General features: G+C 33.5%; 2 pseudogenes; one reads left to right on the forward strand and one right to left on the reverse strand.

Moving 5' to 3' along the window:
* Positions 1-396: 396 nt before the first annotated feature.
* Positions 397-6510, reverse strand: LOC140851280 (flowering time control protein FPA-like; annotated as a pseudogene).
* Positions 6511-18516: 12006 nt separating this feature from the next.
* On the forward strand, positions 18517-20760 carry LOC140851185 (protein FAR1-RELATED SEQUENCE 5-like; annotated as a pseudogene).
* Positions 20761-23523: the final 2763 nt, after the last annotated feature.

Consider the following 23523-nt stretch of genomic DNA (forward strand, 5'->3'; position numbering starts at 1 on the left):
TTTTCATTTTAAAACCAATCAAATATGAGATTGAAATCATCAATGGTATTCGTAAACCTGACAAGCACTTGGATTGCCCACACCTCTCACTTCATTATGAATCATAATATTACTACTAATTTTCAGCAGTAGACATGAAAGGGGGAAAAAGAAGCATCCATAGAAAACAAACAATAGCCTGTATTTCAAACTCACATAAAAGTTATATAAATACTCAATAAAAGACAGAAAATTTTTAAGAGTCTTGTTATCGATATAATGGTAGTCAAACATCAAAAGTATTTATTATTTATCAGTGAAACTTGTTGAAAAACATGCCTATTATATAACGTCATAATTGTACTTCTGCAAGCACAATTGATCAGAAATAACATCACCTGAAAATAATGAATCATAGAATACAAACAATAAAAAAGTACCAATAACTAAACTAAATGCACCTAATAGATACTCCTTTCGCAGTGGCATTGAGGAGTTACTACTAAATTAATAAAGAAACTTCAGCATATTAATAAATCAATGAAATCCAGGTGAAAAGAATACCTGCCAAGTGAGAATATTTCTCAGTGTTGATTCCATCCCTTGTACAGCTTGTTGTTGTTGAAGTTGCAGCAGTAAGCTGGCAGCAAACTCAAGGGTTGACTGGTACCGCTGGTTTTATCAGCATCACTACCTGAAGTACTGAACCAGGTAAAACAGTTTGTGGCTGATGCCTTGAGTAGGTGGAATGGCAATTTGGGCTGGTAGATTTCCAATTTGATCATGAGAAGATGAGGAATGGGTTTCAGCTGCTGCTGAACTGCTTGGTTGAATACAGGAGCAGCATTTGTTGTCTGTAATATGCCATAGTTGCTGTGAGAAGCAAAAGAACCTGAAATTGGGCACCATGGGATGGTATTGAATGATATGGTCTGGTCAAATAGATGGAGACTCTGGCATGTTTTAAGCAGGGTTCAGAACTTGTGTACCACCAACAATAGGTTCTACAGAATGATCTGGTCCACTTGGCATGTTAGTATATTCAGAAAGTGAGGACATGAGCGTGCCTGTGATTAAACTGTGATCTAAATGCTGTGGAAGATGGTTTGTTTGCCTAGGGAGCACTAGAAACTGCTGCTCGGTTTGTCTCCATCCTTCAAAGGCATAACGTGTCATGCATCACAGAAGCAGAAGATGAAACAGGCCCACTAGTAGAACCCGATGGCATTTGAACAGTCCAGCAGCCGATGACTGATTGTTGCGGGAATCAGAGAACTAAAAAGATATTACTTCAGAGTCAAGGAAACCTCCACCTGGGAAGCAACAGCAAATTGCCAGCATCGTCCAGGGAAGCTGATTGTGCTGCACATGGTCCATCAGCAAGCATCAACAGTGATTTTCCAACACCTGAATGATGCATTGGCTCCACATATAATGGCCTATTGTAATCAACTTTTAAAGCTTGGTCTTCATTTTGTGGACAGACTGATAACCCTTCTGTGAATTAGATGCCTCTTGCCGATCAATGTAATGGGATGACAGGGATGAATTGCTAGTTGTGGTGGTTGTACCGCTGCATTAGTTGATTGCTGTGGCAATTTCAGAACAACACCATACAGACGCTCACCACCAGAAACATTCAATACCTTGGTCAAGAAATCTGATGGGGGCACCAAAAACAGAGTAGTCCCCATCATCAAGCTTTGCAACCCCAGCCGACCTTTTAAGCCCAGGTAATGGAGAAATTCAGTGTAAGAACCAAAGTCATCTTCGCTGTGGGTAGGAAGAAGACAATGTCAAATCCAGTGGCATCGGCACAGTGCTTTGTAAGCATATCCAATCCTGTTCTGGCTGAGCAATAACAACTTCAGGGCTGCCAAAATAGTTCATATATCAATCATCATAACATATAACCAATTATTTTATAAATCTACTCATGAATTGGCTGGTGAGAATTTAAACTTACAAATGAGAGTCAATACCCTTTCCTATAGGCACGCACCGAGCATGACAAACAGGAGTTCCACCCTTGGCAAGAATACCACGCCAACAATGGTCACTACGATGAGAAGGATGCAGCTCACCATAGCCATGAACAACTGGACTTGCACAATTTTGACTGGAGCACCTCTATCGGGTTGAGAAAACCCAGAGGGGTCTCCAATACCCTCACCATCCACCCTCCTTACATGAAAGAAAGCACCATCGGTGGAAGAACCATCCATCCTAATCTTTTCACCTCTCTTATGTCAAATTCATCCATAAACCTGGCATGGGTTGGAAAGGAGGCGCAAACTGTGGAAAAGAAGAATACCTTGTGCCAATGGAGATCGCTGTCCCCAATTAGAACGCATGGTAGTGCCACCAGAATCATGAACTCCGACTCCCATGACAAGGATCAAATCCTTGTGGTCCAAATGGCCTCATTAAAATACCAGGTCCAGCATCCTATTTGGAAACAACGACCCAGGAAAACTATTTGGGCTATAGCACGACCAGGAGCATACAATTCCAAAGGTCCGATAGGCCCTTCAGAAAATAACATCTCAGGTCTAGTGCTCTAAACCCTGGAAATGTGGTTATTATCCTTACCAGGTGCAAGATCAGTGCTTGCAAACTGTATCTGTATTCTTGGATCATTAAAACAGTGCCCTTGCAAACCTTCCTTGCACGCCTAGCTTCATCAATGCTTCTGAATTCAACAAAAGAATAGTTCCTGGATGGAAAGCACTTGATCCTCTCAATCTCACCAAACAAATCATGGCATTATGAAGCTTCTGCTCATCAATCTGTATTGAAGGTGGGTATCCAATCCAAAGAAACATCGCTTGGGTGGCCATCTCTTCGTCCTCCATGTAGCTGAGAAAGTTTGAACAAATACAAAACAAGAAACAGCTTGTAAGATAGTAAAACTTCTAATCTGAATTTCAACAGAAAAGAACAGGCTAAAACATGTCAAAATACATTAAGAATTAACTTTCTGGTTCAAGGAATACCATATGCCTCTTAGACCCATGATAGGAAGAATCATGATAACCTCTTCCATCAGGTGGCAGCAACCATTCCTGCATGCCCAAACCCCGACTGCTGAACTGTCCATTCCTTGAGTCTCGTTGGTCAGGCCAATCCTATGGTCATGATGATAATGATATCAGGACCACAACAGTACAGCAGAAGGTTTAAAAAAGAAAAGTCACTACAGCTTTAATTAAAAATATTGGATAACAGGCTTGCAAGCAATATAAAATATGGGAAACCAGCACTAATAACTACACACCTTTCTAGGAGGTTGGGATCTCTGAAAATCAACACGTAATGGTTCACCACCTAAATGCTTTCCATTCATGTTTTTGTGAGCAGCAATAGCATCTTCCGTCTTGTGATAGTCAATAAGCGCAGAGTTTCGATCCCTGAAGAATCTGTGCTCTTCAATCTTCCCAAACTTCAAAAATTCATCCTCAAGTTGTTCCTTTGTGACAGATGAACTGATTCCTCCAATCCATAAATGCTTAACTGCTTTTGCCTGAAACCAAAAAATTAAAAGAAAATTCTCAGTCCAGTTTCATATGTAATTTTCCACTGCAAATGACTGCAACACCTAGAAGAAAATCATTGATCATAGTCTATAGGTATTTTAACATATCAGGACATTATCATATACTCATTAACTTAACTAAAGCTTACAGAGGAAAAAATCCATAATCCACAGGTCTTATCTCATGTACATGGCTCAGCTATGCATTTCTTGTGTAAAAAGGATTAATGGGAGAAGGCATGATAAGGATGAAATCATCGATTAGCACAAGAATCCATAACTCCATCTGCCTATAATTTTTTTGGTTATTTCCACCAAATTTGATTTCCTATAGCATATAAATATGCCCTAAGTCAGACAAAAAAGTTTAAAATGTAGCAGATTATAATAATGAAGGGTTGCACCTGCAAATCACACACTGATGCATAAATTGATGGAAGTGGTTTAGCTCACTATAGGCAACCACCATGCCCCATGAGTCTGCGCATGCACCTGCGAGTCGCACACCAATGCACGAATAGGAGAGTATGTTCATGGCCCATTGGCTGGTCTGCACCTAGCCCATCACCTCTTTTTTCAAGTTTCTTTGCTAAAAAAACTGCTCCCAATCCTCTATATTTATCATTTATGTATAACTGGACTTTACACTTAAAAATAAATAGACTATCCTCAATTAGCTTGATAAGATGTAATTTTTTACCATCATTTTGAAAGCATAAAGCAATCACATTCATCCATAGACAACAGGATGATTTTTCCCTCCTTTACATCAGAGCTAGAAGATATGATTAAATGTACTCGTATCATTTAAAAAAAGAGAAAACTTGCATAAATTTCTGCCTCCATTTGCCATATAGGTAACTTAAACTATATAATTAGAACCATCTTTATTGAAAGATGTGTGTGGACTAGGTTCTAAATATTTGTGGATAGCCATGATTTAATTAGCAACTTCCCAAGTTATTTGCTACCCCATTATAAGAGTATCCCCTTGGAGAAAATTAGCAAAAAAGAAAGCCACTCAAAACATTCATAGTTACACCATTCAAAGATTCCATGTAAGAAACCTGCATTTCATCGCCTAGCAATTTAAGAGGTATTCAAGTTCCATGTCATACATCATCTCCAAATTGACTCAACAGTTTATTGAGCAAATGAAGCGAGGAAAAAAGGGTGAATCAATAACAATAATCCTAAACTAGGCTGCTTCATTGAGATAATTCTATAATTTTTGCAATATTACCATCAACTAGTAGCACTCCATTCTTTTTTAACAAATATGAATATTCATGATTCAAAATTCCAAATGCAAAAGGCATTTCCATTCATTTGTGAATGTCTGTTAATTTGATCAATGTAATGTCCTTAATCCTAACAAACAAGCATAATGTATTAGGGTATAATCAATCCGAGTGCACATATCCTTTACAAACCACCATCATTTTGACGCCATCCACCTTTGCAAGTGTAGATATATTTATATACCCATGTACCATTGTTTTCAAGTTTCAACCCATGCTGGGCCAGTACCAGCACCTGGTACTAGGTAAGCATTGGTAACAGGCATATTGGCCCATAGAGACTTGTAGTGATATGGCTCATTATTGCTCAGTACCAACAAAAAGGTTCCTTTTTGGGTTTCAAATACCGGATGGCATGTACTGACAGAAGCACATGCTAACCAATATGCACCATGCCAACAGCACTTAAATCCTCATGTAAACAACTTGGGGCAAGCTAGGGGCCTACTATTAAATTCAGAAAGCATGTCAAACCAGATAGATACCTATGTTATGGTTGCCATTGACAAGAGTTAGAAAGATAAGATTATATCACATACCAACGAAAAAAGGCCATGTAATAATCTTTTATGGCAGGGAATCCAACACATCTCCCCTAAATTAGATGACACCAATTATTACAGAAATTGCCATATTGTATCTTCCATTAAACCCTTTGAACTTCCCTGTTAATAACTAAAGACTAATCAAAATAGGGGAAAAGAATCAGGCATAGAACAAAAAAAAAAAAAAAACTCATTGAAAAAATTCAGATTTGGGAATCATCCTTGAATATTTAAGTTCAACGATATGATTCTATCGGACAGGATATTGGTCACTTATGTCTCGGTAAAAAAAAAAAACACCGTATTGCTTTGTTGATCAAATCTTCTAATCTGTTTTTCTTTTTCCCTTTTTTTTTGGTTAAAAATCCTCCACGTTAATAACCAAATAAAAACACAAAAAGGAAACCATAGAGAAACATGTCCTAATTGGAAATATCTAAAACCTTATCCAAAATTCATTTTTGGAATCATCCCCACAATCTGCTCACAAAATTAACACATACGTTACACACAAGCAGGGAAGACAAATGCATTTTTCTCTCCATCAATCTAGGTAAAATCCATATCAGATTACACGAAGGGGTGGGACAAACCGGTCGGGCAAACTCAATCTTGATGGAACTCCCGTGCAGCGGGGAGCCCTGGAGGGCATCCTTCGCAGCCTTGGCATCATCGATGCTCCGGAAGAACACGAACGAGTAGCTCCTGGCCCCGTGCATCGTGTTGCAGTCCAAAGCGCCAAACTTGAAGAAGACGGTCATGACATCGTTATCGATGGTGTCCGCAGGGATGTTCCCAACCCAGAGAACGCTCGACAGCGCCGCATAGTTGTCCCCTTCCTTGGATGGTGGCCATCGATGGTGGTCCGACGACCCGACAACCGATTTATTGGACGGCATCGACGGCGCCAGAACCCAGAGACCAAGAAATCCGGTGTTGGAGGATGAAATAGGGGTCCAAGAACAGCGGAAACGACAAGATTTTCCGGTGATTTCGAAAAGGAAAAACGAATTCGAGGATCGAAGGGGAAGGAAGAGCAGGGAAGAAACCCTAGAGCGGCGAGGAGAAGAATAAAGGAAGAGGTAGCAAAAGGATAGCAGGGGAGGAAAGAGGGCGGTGCCGTGAACAGGGCAGGGAGACGCCTGAATGTTATGTGTGGGTACTTCTGCGTGCGTTACCGAGCTATAAAACCTGTGTACGGTCGGCTGGCCGGCACAAGGTTCGTTGAACCTACGGGCCACGGGTCCACTGCCAAGTTGGTTGAACCATCCGGTCCAACCCATGTAGAGATATTTCGACATGAATTAATCCAAAAATACGAATACGTGCATATGATTTATGTTAAACACAATTCTACGGTTACGGATTAAGTTGCCTCAAGGTAGATCAGTGTGTTGCTATTATAGCAACGTGACTTTGCATGCCACATGAGATGACCATGGTGCATTGTGTTGCAAAATCTATGAAAATATTTGAAGTTTTAAATTTATATTAATAATCTCATATTGAATATTTTCATGCAGGTATATTTGCATCTACTCTATACTCTATTAAGATTCGAGAGTCAGCTAGCAAGCATTCAAGTAGAGTCGAATGCATTATACCTTTAAAACTATCTCATTATATATCTATATAAGAGGGTAAATCTTATTTTTGGATATTTTCACATATCTGGCTCAATGCATGTCTTCTCAATTTCTCTTATTATTTAATTTTTTATAATTATTTATAAATTTATTTTATATGATTTATAGTAATTTTTAGTAAATAGTTGGCTTCTATAAAATTATATAAAATTGCATGTGATTAGATTTGTGAACATGAGTTGTCTCATTTAGCACAAGACATAGCTCTCACATTAGACCTAGCAGGTGAAGATGATTTTCAACACTCAACATCAATAGATTTATTTTTTTTTTCTTTTAGATTTTTCTTTGATCTTAGTTTACATTTCTAACATACAACATGTAGTTAGCACCAATGCTTGAGAGGACCTCCCCTACGACATGGTTTTTTTTTGGGGGGAGGGAGGAATCCAATGCCCAGTACATTAGTAGATCGGACTTGTATTTTTATTGATCAAATTTAAAACTTCTGCTCTATTATTATATTAAAATCAACTTTCAATCTTTATACGAACAAATTGCCCTCAATTGAGTGCGGTTACTTTCTCCCCCATTGCTTCTCCATCTCCCGAATTCTCCAATCCTAGATGAGAAGTAGGTTCGATAGCTCAAATTCAATATAATTCTACACATGCTATTGACTGTGGTCGTGGTGCTGTCTCAATCAAAGGAGAAACTATTAATATAGAGGAGGGAGGATGGGCAATCAAGAAAAGAAAAGGTAGGAAAAAGAGTTGATGGAATCCAAGGACAAGGGCAGTGCTAACAACGGACAGAGTGGTGGAGATGGTCGGATGGTTGTGGAGTGGAGAGGTCTTCTTCATCCTCACATTGTCAAATGATCTCAATGGCCCATCTCTCCCATACATGAGTGGTGCCCTCTCCTTTTTATCTATTCAATTTCTTATTGAATTAAGTATATATTAGAGTAAAATAACTATGAACCATGATATCAATGAAGAAAGAAAACTCATATTTCATATAGTTGCACTTATATTTCATGTCACTTATTGTGTGATTGTTCTGATACATTGTTAGTTAATATAAGAAAAAAATTATAGGAATACCCCTCTCAACTTTAGCTCAATTTCACTTATATCCTCTGTAGTTTAAAAGTATCAAACTGATTCTTCTAATTATCGATATATTGCAATATAGTTCGATCATTCGCTTACCAACAAACAGTGTTATTTTTTTCTCTCAGGGTACAGAAATATCCCTCATTCATGGATAGACTTGGAGAAGGAAAAGGATGAAGAAGAAAAGAAGAAAAAGAGAAGAAAAGGATCGATTGGAGAGAAGGGAGGAGGGAGGAAGAGGATGAGAAAGGAGATGAGGGAGGAAGAGGATGAGGAGGAAAAGGAGGGGGTCGCATGGAGGGGGATAGCTTATGGATAGGTTGGAGGAGGAGGAAGAGGAAGAGAAGAGGAGGGGATCAATTGGAGAGAAGAAAGGATGGAGGAGGAGGAGAAGGAGAGGCAGTGGAGGAATAGGTATGGTGGAGGGAGCTCCCATGGAGAAGAAAAAATAAGTGAGGAGGAAGGAGAAGGAGGAAAGATAGATGCTAGTGATGGAGAAGAGAATCAATAGAAGATGAGGGAAAAGAGAGAGGAGGGAGGAGGAGAAAGAGCAAGGAGAGGTGGTGGAGAAAAGGATGGAGGTGGAGGGAGCCATCATGGAGGAAAAAAATAAGTGAGAAAGAAGAATGAGAGATAAAGAGGGATGCGATGATAGAGGAGGGATCAATTGAAGAGGAGGGAGGAGGAGGGGGAGGTGGTGGAGGAATGAGTAGAGATGGAAGGAGCCATAAGGAGGAGAAATAGATAAGGAAAGGGAGGAGAAAGAGGATCGCTGGCGATGGAGGAGGAGGAGATCAATCGAAAAAGAGGGAAGAAGAAGAGAGATGGAGATAAGGATATTTTTATTATTTTATAAAATAATAGTATCATATGATAGTTACATGATATCATTTCATTAACGAACATAGATGGCTGGATCATAATGAAACATATTGATAATTAGAAGGATCGATTTGATATTTTTTAAAGTACAGAGATGTAAATAAAATTAGGCTAAAGCTGATGGAGTATTTTTTTAATTTTTTCTTAATATAATCATTTTCATTAACTTTAAAATTTGCAAAAATTATGGCACGTATCATGGGTGGAAATAAAGTTTATGCTCTTTATTTTTAGTTTCTCTGCTGGACTTCTAATGGATGAAAAGTAGAGTTTACGATGCTCTTTGCTTTTATCCCCTATATTCTCCTTATACAAATCACAACATATAAACTCTATTTATACTAGTGAGGTCCATTTTATCGAAGTTGGATTCTTCTCCTAGCTTAAAAGGAAGATATAAATTCTTTATTATTTCATAGAGATCTACTTTATTCATTTAAGTCAGGCTCCCCATATAGTTAGATGAGAATGAAAATTTCTTTTCATACTAGTGAGATCCAATCCAAATCAAATTTGATTTCTATCCAGATTAAAGAAAGATATAAATTACAAAAAAATTTTATAATAAAAATATTTTGAAAATTCTAAATATGAGCAAAAGACTGACCTTGACTTCCACATCAATGTAATCTTTAATATGAAATTCTTCTTGAATTAGAACTAATGTTTTTCTAATATTTTGGAACTCAATTGAATCATGTATATTACGGATGTTCCTTTCGAAACTTGTTCCAACCAACATCAAGTGGCCAAATTGGTCCATAATAGGTCACTAGTCTTGTTGTATCAAAACTCTCCTTATTTGGAGAATTTAGTTCCTGCTAAATCAAAATTAGAGCCTAAAAAATGCTTGCTTCCTATTTCATTGTTGAATATTTTAGATTTCTGATTTGAATTCATCCTCTCTATAAAGGATCCATTTCTTTCAACATCACTAGCCCAAGCTTCTTTCTTCCCCAGATGTTGAAAATAATTTTGTGATAGGAGTTATAGATTTTGAAGCGAAAGGCATTAGTTGTTAAAATTACGATGATCAATGATTAATGCATAATAAATTAGATTAATATATATTTATGATATTATGATGATATTTTCTAATATATATTGTTTGAATTTGATTTGTAATGCAGTATTATGATGGCAAGTTTAGGGAGAGGTAAAGCATTTTATATTGGCCTAATGAATATGGTTAATAACAGATGCTACTTCAGCTACTACATAAGGTTATTGATAGACTTATGAAGTCCATGTCTAAAGAGCAGAAGGCAAAGGTGGCTGGTACTCTATTTGGCCATTTGCTTCAACTTCCATACATCAAGTAGAGTAGGCCATTATTAGATGTACTTATCTCCTTTTGGGAGGATGAGAATGAGGGGTTTCAGTTTAATAAGACTCTGGTTCTTTTTGTGGAGATTGATATTATCTTTATTCTTGATTTGAGAGCCATGGATGATGAGCTTGAGTTGCATAGGGAGGAAAAGTTTTGGTTGGATCTTATCATCAGATTTTTCGATGGTGACCACAAAAAGACGATCAGAAATTTAGTGAAAGATAAATTGGTGTATCTTGTTAGAAAGTTTGGATTGCAAGATATAGAGGACTCCACTAAGTTATGGGTTCTTTATCTTTTTGTGATTATCATTTTCTCAATTGTATACTATAATGTTCCTAAGATATTATGTTTATATCTTGACGATTTGGACTACCAAGTATGGTATAGTTGGGGTCTTGCAATTTTTTCTTTCCTTCGACAGTGGATCCCTAGTCTAGCAGAGAGTATGCGCATAAAAAATATGACTGAAAGAGGCTTTGCTGGGTATATAGATGGATTAATTGTAGTTCTGGTGGTAAGCTTGTCTATATTTACTTATAATTTAATTATTTTAGAGTTAAATTGACTTAAAATATAATACTTATGCTTTATTTGTGTAGGCATGGGCTGTTGAGCATGTCAATAATCTTTTTAAAAATTATAGAACACCACTCATCTATTTTCTCTCTTGCATTGGAGCAACGCCCTGTTCTTTCATAAGGTGGAGGCGATTACCGAAGTCATAAAGAGATTAAAAATATTTGTAATATACATTTTGTATCTAACATCACAAATATTTCAAGCTGATGCATAACTAAATTTTTTTATCCTTGATAGATAATCAAAAGCATAAAGTCTAGAGAAGAGGAGTTGCACCTCCTATCATAAGTAAAGTCATAGGGGCTGATTTTGATACAAAAGTAGACGTATATATAATCTTAATTTTTTTTATTTCTTATACTTTATATTTAGTTATATAACTCAAATATTATTTTTTATTTAGTATACACATATTTTGTGCTGGCACAGGCACATAGTAAAATCCACCCCACACACATATAATGTCATTGTATACAAATGGTATTCTACTACATATTTTTTATTGTGATAATATGCAATTATCTTCATGTAACATATATTTATTTTTATCTGGCACATAGCTGTTATGTGCCAACATGATATTTAGCATATTATGTTTAGATGGCATGCTTAAAAATTCACTATATAGGAACAAATGTAGTTTCTCATTGTACATTGCTTATTACATACAATCTTTATAAGATTTTATGATATCTCATATTCCATCATCTTGCAAAACCAAATAACTTCCTATTGATGCTTTAGAGACACGTATGGTAGCAGTAGAGAGGTCCTTGATTTCTTATGGTTTTCACTTAAAAGACCCTCAATTCATTAAGGATATTGCAGTGGAGAATGTATGGATAGTTACCTTTATCTACAAAGGTTTCGTGTATTAAGAAGATGCTCTGAAATAAGAGTTTAATGCCAGTTGATGATATTATAGGCATAGATGTACTTTCCACTAAGATGAATATCATGTTGTAGTTATAATATCAAAATTTAAATATGATATTATTTTTGACCTAAATAATCTTCATTATTAGAAGAGGTAGAGTTTTCTGTTATAGGTGAAGAGTCCAATCCAACTGAAATGGATCCTAATATCCCTCATAGTATAGAAGTTGTGGAGATAGTTTTTGTTAATTTATGTCAAAGACATGATTTTTATATGATAATATAAATGCTTATTATGTGCCAACTTATTTATTCTTATCAAGTCAGTTGGATAGCTAATGTTGAGTATGAGAAAAAATATACTGTTGTGACATATGTGTCCTCCTTAGGCAAGCGAGTGAAAATAAGAGCTCACGAGAGAGCCTATCGAGAAGAAAAAAATCATATTATATCTTTTTAAAATTTACAAATATGCAAGAAAGAAACAACAAGAGGGAAACAAAGGCGAAGGAAGTATGGCCTTAACCACCACCAAAAGTAATTCAAATATTTACTTGTCTTCAATTTTAGGGTCTATCACTATTGCACTTATAGAGTTATCATAGTCAGTTAAGAATCAAGGAGATTCATCCCTCTTAGAGAAGTTTAAAAATTTTTTATGTATTAATTATTAAATCTCTATGACATTTTGTAACTTTATATCATATGCTTGTATGACATACATTAAATATTCAATTCACTTATTAAAAATATTTTTTATGCTTCATGTATTTAGCATATTCGAGATTCTAGTACAGTGATAGATATTAAAAGATCAGTGATGTCAGATAGGCTAATATGATTGGCATGGAGGTGCATCTATTACGGAAAAGAGAAAAATATACTCCCATCATATCTTAAAGCAACAATTAATTTCTATATTGATGAAAGTCACTTTGAGTAAGTTAATAGAATATATTTTTTTATATCTCATTATTCATTATAAGTTCTTTTTTTAATACCTGAGAGGACCAAGATACATCTAAACCTTCCTGTATCTCTCATGCATTGGATCAGCTCTCCACGATGGGCTGCATGGGAGTGATGTATGAAAATGATGCTCATTTGTCGTACTTGCTCTTTTGTCTTTTGGTCCTAATTAATTATTTTTTGATTATGCACTCCTTATTAATTTATACTTTCATATGATAGAGCTATTTCATATAGAGTGTAGGGAGCTCATAGAGAACTCTATTTTAGTTTTGCGTTATAAAATAATCACCAGTATATACACCATATACTTGATTATAAAATAATCACCAGTATGAATTATGGTGATAAATATGTTATCGATCAACACACAACCTTATCACCATACTAATGATACCTCATAATCAAGTTCTTTTATAAAATTTTACTTTATGAATAAACTAAACTTTATACTTATTTCTTGATCATCTTTATATCACATGATAAACAATTGATCAGCATAAAATAAACTGAACTTTATCATAAAATTCAATGTGATGATTTTATATATGGTGTCTAATACATATCACAAAAGAAGTCGTATCCCATATGATCTTTCTAATCCTCAAAACCCTGAGAATGAGTCATTTAGTCAGTGGATCTATAATTATCAATTTTTCTTTAATATATTCTACAGATACTATATTCTCCTTTATTCTTTTACAAAGAGCAAGGTATTTGATATCTATATGCTTGCAAGCACTTATTCTTCATATTATTAAAGAATCTTACTGTAGAATTATCACAGTATATCTTTATCAGTTTACTAATAGAGTTAACAACTCTACATCCTATGATAAAATTTTATAATCTTATAACTTGTGAGGAAGTCTCACATAGGCTATGTACTTTACTTCTATAGTAAATATAGTAAATAAAATCTTATATTATATATATCTATGATATAGCACCTCCTGTAAGTAGAAAGATATATCAATAATAGACTTTCTACTGCTAGTGCATCCAGTAAAGTGCAAATTCTAATAGCCTATTACTTCATGATGATTAGACCAACTGTATGTAAGCATATAAATTTTTATATCCTATAGAAAATATATGATTTTTTTTTTAGCTTTTCTATGCTCAATCTTGGATCATGTTCATAATATCTAAGCATTGATACAACATAAGCAATATCCGGACCCATATAAATATATGTATAGACTCCCAATATTAGATGCATAGGTTATGAACCTCATTTTCTCTATCTTTATCTTAATTCTTGATATTAAGCTTTATTAAATTTATCATCCTTTACAATATAAGTACATCCAGAGAAATATTTTTCTATCTCAAATTTTGTACTATAGAGATGTAAGTCCTTTAAGATAGTCCAAGTAGCCCTAAGGATCTATCTCTGTGAATCTTAATGCTAATAGCATAAGTGACTTCATCTATACTTACATCTCAAAATTTTTGGAATAAAAATTATTTAATTTTCTTAAGTACCAAAATTACTATTGACAAATAGAATATTAACCAAAATTATGAACTTACTCCCACTGACCCTCGGATATATACATTAATCAATAGTATTTATTTCTAAATCTGAAAAACCTAATTATCCTATTAAAAATGGGATACCATTGTGTGAAACCCTATATAAGTCCATAACTGAATTTTTTTAATCTGTAAACTATAAGCACTTGTCCACTGACCACAAAATTCTTAGATTGTTTCATGTAGACCCTTTTCTCTAGATCACTGTAAAGAAAGACCATTCTAACATCTATCCAATATATCTTTAAGTCAAAAATGAGCTACTAAAGTCATGACAATTCTAAAAGAAGAATAGTCAATGACTTTTCTTTTGTATAAACTCCTTTACCATAAGTCTGGCTTTATATCATTTGATCTTTCTATTTGATTTCTTTGATTATATAGACTCTTTTTACAACTTATTTGTCGCACCATTCAAATAGGTCAACTTATTTTCAGATACGGTTGTTATCTATAGAGCCCAACTCTTTCTTTTATGGTATCCAACCACTATAAGGAGTTTTCATCTTTCATGACTTGTAAACATATCTAAGTCATATCTTTTTTATCCATATCTATCAAATATACCACATAATTTTATTCTAAAAGATCTCCAAAAAGCTGTTCCTTAATCCGCTTATGGTGGTGATTAGATAGTTACTTCATCGACAATAGAAATCTCATGGAGTGAAATTTGATAAAGTGGTGATCCCTCCTAAATATTATCTTAAAAAATAACAATAAGAATCATTACTTCAGTCTGCTTTACAAATCCAATATTTTTTCAAAGATAATATCTCAAAATTCTCTACTCCTACTAAACATGTTATTATTTAAAAATCTAGCTTTATTAATTTCTACTATCTGTGATTTATGAGATGAACAATAGAATATATACTCTTTCTAATCTCTCCAAATAACTAATGAAAAAATCACTAATCATTCTGAGATCAAACACCTTTCCTTATGGATTAAAAACTTTAACTTCAGCTAGATAAATCTATATATGCATATATTCCAAAATAGGTTTTCACTAATCTATAACTCATAATAAGTCTTTTGAACTGTCCTAGTAGGAACCTTATTCAAGATATATATAGCTATATTTACAGCCTTATTCCACAAATAAATAGATAGAATAGAATGACTTATTATAGCTCAAACAACTTCTTTAAGCATCATATTCCTCCTTTTAGCCACATCATTTTGATCGAGCATGCTTTTACATTATGTAATACAATATAATATCATGTCTTTAAAAATTTTACTAATGATCATAGCTACTATCCCATCTCAATACCATCTTTATTGGATTTGATCACTTTAATCATTTTTTCTGATTATCTCTCTATCTCTATTTCAAAATTTCTTAAAGGTCTCAAAGATATCAGCCTTATCAAATAGAAGATATGGATATATATTATGAATAGTCATCAATGAATGTGATGAAATATTTTTTACCTATTAAATATAGAAAAAAGATTGGCATATAATAGTGTGAATGATTTTCAAAGTTTCTTTAATCGTTCTGGCACCCTTCTAAATATATATGTCTGCTTTTCTTTTATGCTATCAACACATATCAATAAATCAGTAAAATCTAATGATCATAAGATCTTATACTTTACTAGCCTTATGTCTCTTTTTTTGAAAATATGTCCTACTCTTCAATGCCATAACATAAAAGAGTTTTCAAAATAAAAACTTACTCCAAGATATAAGACTATCCTATAGCATCCAACTATCTTAATAAATGAATGTACTTGATTTTTTCAATAAAAATATATCATTCACTTTCAATCAGAGGCCTTCTTAATAGAAAGTTTTGTAAATTATTGATAATATGCATTAGTATACTAGAGTCAATACATCAGGTAGAATTAGAAATATTTATTAAATTGAATTCAAAACACACATAAGAGTAAAGGGTATTTTTTTTTTACAATCACTTTTCATACTTCATATAGTTTTTTTTTAAGTATCCATATCTTTTACAGAAGAAGCATCTGATAATCTTATTAATGACTTCATCTAATACCACAATAAATATTTTTTTCCTTTTGTATTAGGTACACCCTTTTCTTTATCTGCTTTTTCACTAACTTGATATGATGTAAAATTCACGCTTCTATCTTCTCCTTCTCTCAATCTCTTCTCCACTTGTATACATTTGGTCAGTAATTCACTAACTATTCAATCTTCATTATGTATACTTATAGGAGATCTTAAAGAGATTATACTCTGATAGAAGAAAAGTAAGAATAAAGTGGATCGAAGGATATTTGATATGAAAATTTTAATATTAGATAACGGTGTTGTAATATTTCTTATCTCTATAACATACTCATGAATGTCGGTCTTTGTTTTATCAGAGCTTACTAATTTTTGCTTTACAATATCTAAGAAAACACATGCCTTATAACATGAAGGGATGAATCCCTTAATGTACCATATTAAATTTCTTACAGAGCAAAATGAGTCGATTAGATCGCTCACATTTCTCAAAAACTCTTCTTTTCTGATAAACTTTCATCCATAAGTGGTTAAAATTTATTCATTCAAATTATTAGATATAGGTCAGTATACCCTAATGTGAGTACTATTTTTCTCTTTATATTCTAAGAAATTCAATCTATTAAGAAAAAAAAAAATTCTATGCTACTATTAATAACTATGAAAATTAATACTATAAATAATACATGCTCATATTATTATCAAATAATATGACTAATTAAATTATAGTTTGAAATAATCAATACTATTTCAGCAGTAAATTCTAACATTCCTATGGGTAGAGATGCATCATGCATAAAAATTATTAATATTTTATTAATAAGATCAACAATATAGATATCAGAAAATAGTAAATTTTCATATATGTGGGCCTAGAAAAAAATTATATCCTCAATACCTAAATATCTATCTTATTCCAATTAAATCATAAATATAATCACTCCTTACGAGTAATTAATTCTATAACTTAATTGTAATTTTATTCACATGCCATTGCACTATACTTTATAATTTTTATATAATTTTTACTATATCTAAGATACTGTGGCTACTCCTAAATATAATAAATCTACTAACTTTATATGGCATTGAACACATCATCAAGAATAAGATAATAGGTCTACAATTCTTTATTTGCATATAAACAAATTAAAAAGCATATAAATCTATCATATAATATACAAATTTATAATAAAACCATATAATAAGGATCTTATTATAATTATCAAAAAATCTTTATATAATTAAGTTATTATAGGGATTGAAATATAATTTTTAAGAATATTATAGAATTTGTTACTTTATCAGGGACTAAATTGCAAAAATTCCTAAAACTAGTTCAACCAGTTACAAAAAAAGAAATTTTATATAATAAATATTTTTTTAAGGGTTAAATTACAAAACACCCCTAAACCTAATTAAACCAATTCAATTTGATTTTATTTAGTCAACTACAAAGACTCTAATAGATTTATGCTTAATGGGTTTGATTTACATATCAAAACCTAAAATCTACTTTATACTTTTTTTCTTCTACGATCACTTCTCTAAAAGAAAAATTCTTGGATAGAATCATTCTACTACCTTGTACCGTAGAACGACCAATTAAATGTAGCCAAATCAATAAAGTTAGTCATGTTAGATGAAGTATTAATAGTCCTAATTAATACCAGAAGGTTCTAAACTCTAGTTAACATAGGTTATTAAAAAATAATAAAAATTAATCATCCCCAAATACCCACTCACTCTTTTGTCCTCCTCTTCCCATACGTACACTCTCTCTCCCTCTTCCGGCCATAACCATCCATCTTCTCTTTCCTAATATTCTATAAACAATTCTACTATACGATATGAAATGCAAATCAATTGAAACTCAACCATCAAGGCATCTGAAGCAAACAAGCAATTGTTAATTCATTATTGAAGCACCATTGGTCAGTTTTTTTTCTCATTCATTTGACTTTTTTTTATTAGAGTAGGACTAGCTATTAGTAATTTTTTTCAGTCCAATTCTGAAGTACCGTTGATAATATTTTTTATCACATCAACTATTTAAGTATATCAATATCATTTATATAATCTTTATCATGTCAACTATCAATACCATTCAAGTTCTAGTAAATGATAAAACCGTAACGATGTACTATTCCTTTGAAGTATTCATTATCCTAACAGCTATTTAAAAAAACTACTACAGCTATTAATCATTAATTTTTTTTATTTATATCTACACATAATTACTCATGGCTCACTTATCTTAGATTTTTTTAAATATTACAGGAATGAAAAACTCTAAATCTAAGATTAGAAGTAATGAAGTTGTGTCTCTTGATAGTAAAAATGATGATAACAAAGTGAAACAAAAAGAGAAAAGGATACAAGAAAATTCTTATATGTTAAACCATAAAATTGAAGTGAGGTATAAATTAGGACAAGTTGTACATAGTGAAAAAGAGGCATATGAGCTATACCGCAACTATGCGCATTCCATGGGATTTAGTGTAAGAAAAGGAAAACAAACATATGTTGTTGGGATAAAAAAAATTCGTACAAAAAATTATTATTGCTCAAAGAAAGATTTGAAGAATGATGAGCATCCAAGTGAAGCATCTTTTAATAGGCCAGAGACAAGAACTGGATGCAAGGCAATGATCTGCTTCATAGTTGATGAACAAGGCTAGTGGGAAGTAACTCAATTCATTGAAGAGCATAATCATGGTTTTGCAGCAATAGAAGAAAGACATCTTTTAAGATTAGTATGATCTATTTCTTCAGGTAAGGCTCATGTATTAAATTCAATGGTTAACGCTGGAATACCAACAATAAATGTATATTCTTATATGGTTGAGGAATGTGGTGGTGTTAAAAATTTGAAATTTATAGAGAAAGATGCTTCCAATTATATTTATACACAAAAAATGCAATCGATTGAGGTAGGAGATTCACAAAGTTTGGTTAATTATTTTAAGCAAAAAACCAATGAAAAAGGTGGGATGTTCAATTGGATCAAAGAGGAAAAATGACAATTTTTTTTTGACGAGATAGTAGGTCCAGAATTGATTATGATTGCTTTGGAGATGTTATTATCTTTGACACTACTTATAAAATAAATAGATATAATCTTGTATGTGCATCATTTGTGGGAGTTAATCATCCTTGGCAAAATATAATATTTGGTTGTGCATTTCTATTAGATGAAACAATAGATTCTTTTGAGTGGTTGTTTACTACATTTTTGGAGTCGATGGGTGGTCGCCAACCACAAATACTTTTTATAAATCAAGATCATGCAATGAGTAGAGCAATTGCAAAGATATTTTCTGAAGCTCGCCATCACTTATGCTTGTGGCACATTTCAAAGAATGCACCTTCACATTTAGGAGGGCTAAATTCTAATCAAAGTTTTCATAAGTTGTTTGACAGATGCTTGAAGGGTGTGAATCCGAAGAAGAGTTTGAAGAAACATGGGCCAAAATGGTTTCAGAGTATAATTTTGAAAATCATAAGTGGCTCAATGGCTTGTATGAAATTCGAAATAAGTAGTGCATAGCTCTTAATAAGGATGTTTTTGATAGTGGAATTAAACCATCTCAAAGAAGTGACAGCATAAATAATGTGTTGAATAGAATAGGTGACAAAACTATTTCTCTCACAAATTTTGTTATTGCTTTTGAGAATTTAGTAAAAGGTGACATAGCAATGAGGGATATGAAGACTATTATTGCCATCAAAGTGCTCCTCCACATGCAATCAAGCATAGCAGTATCCTTAAACAAGTATCTGAAGTTTACACACATAAGTTGTACAAGATGCTTGAAAAAAAATATCTTGATGGATGTGGTGCAACTAATTTCATAGAAACTCCATATGGTGATGCTTTATATAAGTTTCAGTTCATGATACAAGAAAGAGGCCCAAGAGTAAGGTTTGTTGATCTCAACATGTCATTAATGGAGGGAGTTGTAGTTGTAAAAAGTTTGAAACTATTGGTATACTTCATTCTCATGCATTGGCTGCACTTTACTTGAAAAATATAAATGCAATTCCCGATCAATATATCTTGAGAATGATAGACAAAAGCTGTAAAAATAAGAATCTATTCATTTGGTGAATCATCAAAGGGGGGTAAAGAGAGCGAACTTGTGTTTCGAAGTCGTGCCATGCGATATACTTATGAGCTTGTCACAAGGAGTCAAGCATAAGATGAAGCAAGGAGAATCCTTTGGAAGCATTTAGATAATGCAAACAAAGAGCTTGAAGCATTTTTCAAGAAGTCAAATGAAGAAGGCTATTTGGTTGATAAAGATAGTGACATAGTTGCAGAAAGTAATGAAACTCATATCTTAGATCCTCCTCATGTAAGCCCTAAAGGAGTATCCACCTCTAGACTAAAAGAGCATTTTGAAAAGAGAAAGATCGCTGACACTGTGCCTATGCGGCATGTGCTGGAGAGAGCCTGCTACTTAACTATGGAGTACTATTATTTCGATACTACTAGTTCAGACCATACCATCCTAAGTTTCTAAGACTTCCTTACTGCACCTGCAATGATTTGGAGGGTTGTTTTTCATTTTCTGGGAGCCCCCACCTTCAGAATTTGTCAAAGTCAACTTTGATAGCAGTGTCAGAGATGGCAGAGGTGGTTCAGACTTTGTCATCTAGGGTTTGGATGTGAAGCTTTTGGCAGTGGGGAGGCCTCAGCTCTTTGACTCGACCGTCTCCGATGCTGAGCTACATGCCACTTGGACAGACATCATTTACGCGATACAGAAGCTACGGACTGAGAGGATCTTCATCGAGGATGATTATGCCATTGTCATTGCTTAGATCTAGGATGAGGTAAAATATCCAGATATTCATCTGCTTCTCTACGATATTTAGAGATCCCTTCGTCTTTCCACTGAGATGACTATTCGATATGTTTATTAGGAAGCCAACAGTGCTGCAAACTGGATAGCTTCTTTGGTTGTCGAGCATTCTGGAGACTGGACTTGATATCAAGATGACATCTGCCCTTGGGTCTTGGAAGATATTTTGTATTCTGACTCTTTAGGCTGTTCTCGTACTATAATGATGTGACCGTCCATTTGTATCAAAAAAAAAAAGAAAGAAAGATAGAAAAACCTAAAGTTGAAACAAGAGCTAGTAAATGGTTTATATATTTTTTTTTCTTAACAATGTTATGAATTCTTTAATTAATTTATTTCAATTTCTATTACATTAATATGTTGTAGGAAATATAAAGGATGGAGTTCAATTAACAACTGCCCAATGTGATGCACCATAAACTATCCAAGTTGCGACACCATTTACTCAAATAATGGGTGCACCGGATGTTAGTTCATTTGTAACACTTACAAGTTTTCCAACACAAGTTGTCTATCCAAACTTATATCAAGTAAGTGATATCTTTAAAAAAAAGTTTGTGTCCTAGTTTACATGATAGATTTACTAGTTTTCTTATAGTCCTTCTAATTTATAATTAATTATTTTTTATATATTATAATTAATTAATGTAGGGTGCAAGTGCTGGTTGGAATATGAATGGGTGGAATATTCCTTTTACGACCATGATGCACGGTGTTGGTTTAATGCCAAACATATCTCAAGATATTGAATTATAAATATAATATTTTTTATTTTGTATTCTAATATGTTAATACTATTTTTTTTTTAATAATTACAAAAATTTTTTGGTAATCAACGGAGGCCACCATGTTGAAAGTGTTTGAAACACTTGAAAGGATTGGAATAGAATTTTGATGAAGAAGTTTGTAAGTGGATAGAGTTTTAGTGGAAGAGATTACAAATGATAGAATTATCTATTTCTTAAATTTTTTAATGAGAAAAGTCTGAAGTAAGCAACTATTAGATTGTTTTTTCTATCAGATTATTTTTTTTTTGCATTGAATTATCTCTGCTTTAAAGAATTATTGATATTTAGTTTTTGAAAAATAATCTTTTAATTTTTTTTTACCAAATCTCTTGCACCTTTTACAAAAGGACTACAATATACATAATTATTTTATAAACAATTGGAGGAATATTTGCTTGAGTTCCATACACACATGTTTATCTACATTATATATAGCTTTTGATTATGTATGTTGATATTGTTAATTAGATGGTACAAAATCATTCATGTTAATGATTTGAATCTACATATACCCTTTGGATGTTCTTTAGCTTTTTTTTTCTGGCATTCATGTTCTTTTTCCTACAAACACCATCCTTATTTAATATCCTTAGCATCTCCATTTAGATAAAAGCATCAACAATTATGTCAATGTGAGATAAGGTAGTGATCCAGTTAAATACAATTGAGCATTGATGCATTAAGCTCAAGGCAAACCAAGAACGTCAGAGCATAACAGGCCTCAACTCTATCCCAAGAGCCACTTTTAACATCCTCTGTGACCCCTGCATCAACTCCGAGCTCAACCTAAATATAAGGATGCAGAACTCCATCTAATCTAGAGTCCCATCCCCATCCAAATCTCCCTCCCCTAGCATTCTCAGGAGCTCATCATCTGCCAACCTCTCGAGCCCAAGCCTTGCCACGTTCCTCCTCAAACCCTCGAGTGTCATGACACCCTTCTTTGTGTCCATATGCAGTTGGAACCATTTGCAAAGCTCCTCGATGAGCCCCTCGGGCCCCAGGCTCTTGGTTATAAATGGCAACAAGTCCATGAATTCAAGAGAGTCCTCCACCATGCAATTTGGTCTATGATTCATAGGGTTCGAGCCGAAGATCATCATTTTGGGGAATGGGAGAGGTGGGGAAGTGAGGCATTAAATAAAGAGGAGAGGAGGAGGAGAATATGTTCGAAGGGAGAAATGTTTCAATTGGTTTGCATTTTCCATGGTACAGTAGAGTTGTTCAAGGAACAATAAGGTGGAGAAAATGGATGGTTATGGCCGAAAGAAGGAGAGAGATTGTGTGTATGCAAAGAGGGGGAGAGAGAGAGAGTGGAAAAGTGGAGACTTTTTAATAACCTATGTTAACTAGAGTTAAGAACCTTCTGATGTTAACTAGAACTATTAATGCTTTATCTGACATGACTAATTTTATTAATTTGATTATATTTAATTGGATGTGAAGGGGGAAAATCATTTTTCCTCATAGGATATTTCAGATTTCATCAAATCTGGGATGAAATAATTTTTTAAAAAATTTATCCTACATATTTCAGATCTAATTCTCTAGATCTAATTTTATAATCTGATATTTAAAATCTAAAATTAAATCTAAATCTATGATGAAAGAAGAAGTACCTCAAGGGTAATCT

This window comes from Elaeis guineensis, chromosome 8, assembly GCF_000442705.2.
Source record: "Elaeis guineensis isolate ETL-2024a chromosome 8, EG11, whole genome shotgun sequence".
In the NCBI taxonomy this organism is placed as follows: Eukaryota; Viridiplantae; Streptophyta; class Magnoliopsida; order Arecales; family Arecaceae; genus Elaeis; species Elaeis guineensis.